Here is a 4,814-nt window from a genome sequence, read left to right on the forward strand (position 1 = left end):
TTTTTTCTGAAACATGATTTTAGCACTCCCACTTAACTCCCGGTTAGCTTTAAAACAGGTATTTCCCATACTGTCCTCTTGCAGCTAATCAATTTTCAGTGGAGTTATTCGGAGTACTACTGAATGAAACACTACTTCTGTCGTTATGTCACGAGCAACAACCAGATTCCAATGTTCACTTCAACTCAATTAGTCAGTAATACATTTTTATGTCGTCACCATCAGCAACATCACACACCAGCAGCTGTTTCACTCTCATACATACATAGCAAATAAAACAACACTGCAGCAAAGAAGCAAAAAGATCAACAATTTAACAAACAAACAATTCAACAACCAGCCCCTTTAACAAACAACCGATTCAACAATCAGGCCATTTAACAAACAAACGATTCAACAATCAGGCCATTTAACAAACAAACGATTCAACAATCAGGCCATTTAACAAACAAACGATTCAACAATCAGGCCATTTAACAAACAAACAATCAGACGTATGACACAAACAAAACTAAAATGGATTTAATTCTTGAGATATTTCATCGCAAACTCTCTTAAGAAAGATTCTGTTTTTAATTTATTAAAGAGTTATTTATTCCTGTAGTCTTCTCACACAGACTATGGACTGACCTTTTCTGACTGCATTTTTGTTGTCCTTGGTCAATCCTATACACAGTTACCAGTTAAAAAGCTGACCTTTTCTGACTGCACTTTTGGGTTAATCCAGCACAACTTCCACACAGTTACCAGTTAAAAGGCTTATTTCCTTTGCCTCACCTTTTCTGGCTGCTATTATGTTTTCATGGGTTAATCCTATACACAGTTACCAGTTAAAAAGCTGACCTTTTCTGACTGCTTCTTTTATGGGTTAATCCAGCACAACCTACACACAGTTACCAGTTAAAAGGCTGACCTTTTCTGACTGCTTCTTTTATGGGTTAATCCAGCACAATTTACACACAGTTACCAGTTAAAAAGATGACCTTTTCTGACTGCTTCAATTGTGAGTGTTCCAACATAACTTATACACAGTTACCAGTTAAAAGGCTTCTTTACTAGGTTAGATTCGAAATAGTAATATTCTTAGGAAAATAGCAACGCCCAAATTTTCCCTAATAATCACACTATTTCTCGCCAACAATAGTAACACAAAGGGTTCCTTACCATAAATCCACTGGTAAGTTAAACAACGAAGAATCTGTCTGTCCACTGATTCAAAAATAGATCCTGTCACCTTTCCTCCAGCCAGTGGCAGCCGGCCTCTATCAGAAACTCTGCTGAGAGGACTTCAGTTAGGAATCCTGGACTCCCCTGTGCACGGTTTCAGCTCCGATTCTGGAAGGTGGAAAGGACTTAGAATCCGGCTCAAAGGACCATTATGTTAGAACAATTCTCTTAAAATTAGGCTCAGAGTCGCTGGATACGATTAACACAAAACATTTATTTCTTGCAAGAAAGAGACAAGTCCGCACAAATCCACACAACCTGTCGGGAAGATCGCTCAGAGTTGTCTCCTGACAAAATGGTGCTCCCACTATTTATGTTGTTTATGCTTGCTGATCACACAACGTTATGAGAAAAGGCGCTTTTCTCACCATTCATTATTATGTGAAGGAACATTCAATGTTATAGGAAAAGGTGCTTCTCTCCCCATTCCTTGTTATGGGAAGGAACATAAAAGGTGCTTCTCACCAGTTAATATTATGGGAAAGACTAGTACCAAAGTCAAAAAACTTTTGCTTGAATCATAGAAGAGGAAAGATGGAGGGACTCTTCTGTCATAGTATAACTATATAATTTTTCCAACAATAACGTACAAGTCTTTCGCCTTTTACTAAAGACTTCCGTGGAGAGCAGCACTAATGAGTTGTTTCTATTTTTGGCAGGCTTTTCCTTTGCGGGTGAAGCCCTTTCTGTCTGTGCAAAAGAAATCTTGTTACTGTGCAGAGTGACTTCTCTGAGTAGAGTCGCCTTACTTGTTGCGACTGTGCCGATTTTCGAAGCTGGAGTGTAAAGTTGTTGCTTGAATGGTGCTCGCTGGAGCGTGCGGGAGTGCAAAGTTATACCATTTAAAAGGGCTGAAGAGTGCTCAGTGCAGCGGGTGGGCGGAGGTGCAAAGTGACACTCTGGCCACCTATGGCCATAAAAAGAACACCGCTACAAGTGCGCATTGTGCCAGGAAGGGCCCTCGGACGTGAACCAGTGGACAGTTATCGCTTCTCGGCCTTTTGGCTAAGATCAAGTGTAGTATCTGTTCTTATCAGTTTAATATCTGATATGCCCTCTATACGAGGACTACATATTAAATGGATTTTTAGCAATAGGTGTTGAAAAAGGAGCTTGCTCCGTTCACTCCAAGCATCGACCCGGTACTGCAGTGACGCTGGGAAGGGTGCACTCTTCTCTGCTCTTGTGAAAAAGCAAACAGCGGTGCAGGATGGAAGTTTCAAGGTGAAACTTTCTTTTAGTCTGCTGAGAAAAGACAGTGAATGCGAAGTAGACTTTAACACGGCTCTGGGAGCGAGCCGAGTGCGGGATAACCGGGAGAATTGCTTGAAAGAAATGCAACACCGAATGAGCGGTCAGAACAAAGCCTTAATACGGTGTTCCCGTGGTGTTTTTGTTGCTGCCTTGTCTTTTGCACAGAGTAAAAGACAAGGCAGCCATCGAATAGGGCCCGATTGTTCCTACTTGGTCAGCCGAGGAGCAAGGGGGGGGAGCAAGCGTCTCAACCAAGCAAAGCTCACCATGGGGAAGGTGACTATGCCAACTAGCCCGATGCCCTGCTCCCGCAGTGAGGGATAATCGTACCCTGGTTTCTCTTCATAACGTACAAGTCTTTCGCCTTTTACTAAAGACTTCCATGGAGAGCAGCACTAATGAGTTGGTTCCATGCTAATATAATCTAAACGAAAATTTCTAAACTGGTTAATACACAGATTGTTCTTCGCTTTCCAGTTCATGAGAATAGTTTTCTTTGCGATACATAACACTGTGAGGATCATGTGTGCTAAGCTAAATTCCACGTTGATGTTGTCTAAGTCACCCAGTATGCACAGTGTGGGGCATGCAGGAATGCTACACTTTAGCCATGTTGATAGGTCCGCACAGACTTCAAGCCAGAACTTCTGGACAGGTGCACAAAACCACAAAGCGTGTGCATAATCATCAGGTGTGTTATCTGTGCAATGTGAGCAGATGTTTGAGTGTGTTAGACCCATCCTGAACATCCTTTGTCCTGTATAGTGTGTTCTATGAAGAATTTTGTATTGTATGAGCTGTAAATTAGGATTTCGAGTCATTCTGAAGGTGTTCAAACATATTTGTGGCCCGGAACTATGACTAGAACTGATGGATAAATCTGCCTCCCATTTTGAGGATGGTAGAGACATTGTGTCATCTATCTTAGACAATAATTTATATATTTTTGATAGTAGTTTTGGGGTGCAGATGCTTAAAGATTCTGCTACCCTAATCGGGAGTTGTAAGTCTGGTTGGTGGAGGATATATTTCTTTGTTATTATAGACTTAAGTTGTTGATATTCTAGGAATTTATTGCTGACTATCTCATGTTGTGATATGAGCTCATCAAATGAAATAAAATTTCCATTTTGGATTATATGTTCCAGATGTTTGATTCCTTTGATCTTACACAGAGTAAAGTTTAGCATTTTTTTTGTTTTGCAGTATGTCAGGATTGTTCCAGATGGGTGTAAGCTTACACGGGACAAGTGAAGACTTTGTTATTTTAAGAAATTCCCACCAGGCTATCAGAGAGGTGCTGATGTTAATGCTTTTGAAACATTTGTGATTTTTTACGTTTTGACTAATAAGTGGCTGGTCAGAGATTTCCAGATTATCACACAATGCTTGTTCTACATTTATCCATGGTTCATCTATTGGGCTAGGTTTAAACCATTCTGATCTATACTGTAACCTATTGGCTAAGGAATAGTGCTGAAAATTAGGTAAATCTAATCCACCACAGTCCTTGGTCTTCTGTAGGGTTTTTAAACTAATACGTGGTGGTTTGCTTTTCCACAGAAATTTGGAGATGCATGAATCTAGTGACTTAAACCAAGTAGCAGATGGTTTTATGGGGATCATTGAGAACAAATAATTAACTTTTGGTAGTATCATCATTTGAATGGTTGTAACTCTCCCCATAAGTGATATAGGTAAGGACTTCCAACTAGAGAGATCGTTCTCTACTGTCTTTAATAAGTGCACATAATTTAGCTTTGTTAGCTCTGAGAGCCTGGAGGAAATGTTTATGCCTAAATATCTAATATTTCCTGACTGTAAAGTGATCGCAGGTATATTCTGTACCCTACAGTTAATGGGCAGAACTGTGGTCTTAGACCAATTGATAGAGTAGTCAGAAAGTGCTGAGAATTTATTTATGAGTGTGATCGTGTGAGTGAGAGACGTTTGAGAGTTCTGAAGGAAAAGTAAAACATCATCAGCATAAAGACTTATTTTATGCTCAATATTTTGGGGTGCCTTTAATATTTCTATCTTGTCTGATAGCAGCTGCTAAAGGTTCAATGAAAATAGCAAAAAGTGAGGGACAAAGTGGGCAACCCTGTCTTGCACCTCTCTGCAGACTGAAGCTTGGAGAAGTTTGATCATTTGTCCTGACACTTGCATTTGGGGAGTCAGTTATTTTCTTCTGAGGAGATAAGAGGCTTTAATAATAATATCTTGCAAGAGAGAACAACACAGTACAGAATACAGAGTTGCTCTGACCACTGAAGCAAAAACACACAGTTATATTGCCCGCTCATCACATCATCTGTTTTTGGGTATAGTTG

General features: G+C 40.1%; 2 non-coding genes and 1 pseudogene across 2 annotated transcripts; all 3 read left to right on the plus strand.

Moving 5' to 3' along the window:
• The first annotated feature begins 1,786 nt into the window (after window positions 1–1,786).
• Window positions 1,787–1,904, plus strand: LOC140313557 (U5 spliceosomal RNA). Its single transcript, XR_011917074.1, has one exon. It is a non-coding gene; the product is annotated as a U5 spliceosomal RNA (small nuclear RNA).
• Window positions 1,905–2,212: 308 nt separating this feature from the next.
• On the plus strand, window positions 2,213–2,403 carry LOC140313550 (U2 spliceosomal RNA). Its single transcript, XR_011917068.1, has one exon. It is a non-coding gene; the product is annotated as a U2 spliceosomal RNA (small nuclear RNA).
• A 404-nt stretch (window positions 2,404–2,807) lies between these two features.
• On the plus strand, window positions 2,808–2,942 carry LOC140313556 (U5 spliceosomal RNA; annotated as a pseudogene).
• Window positions 2,943–4,814: the final 1,872 nt, after the last annotated feature.

The sequence above is a fragment of the Leuresthes tenuis genome, unplaced genomic scaffold, assembly GCF_036924035.1.
Source record: "Leuresthes tenuis unplaced genomic scaffold, fLeuTen1.0.hap1 SCAF_8, whole genome shotgun sequence".
Classification (NCBI taxonomy): domain Eukaryota; kingdom Metazoa; phylum Chordata; class Actinopteri; order Atheriniformes; family Atherinopsidae; genus Leuresthes; species Leuresthes tenuis.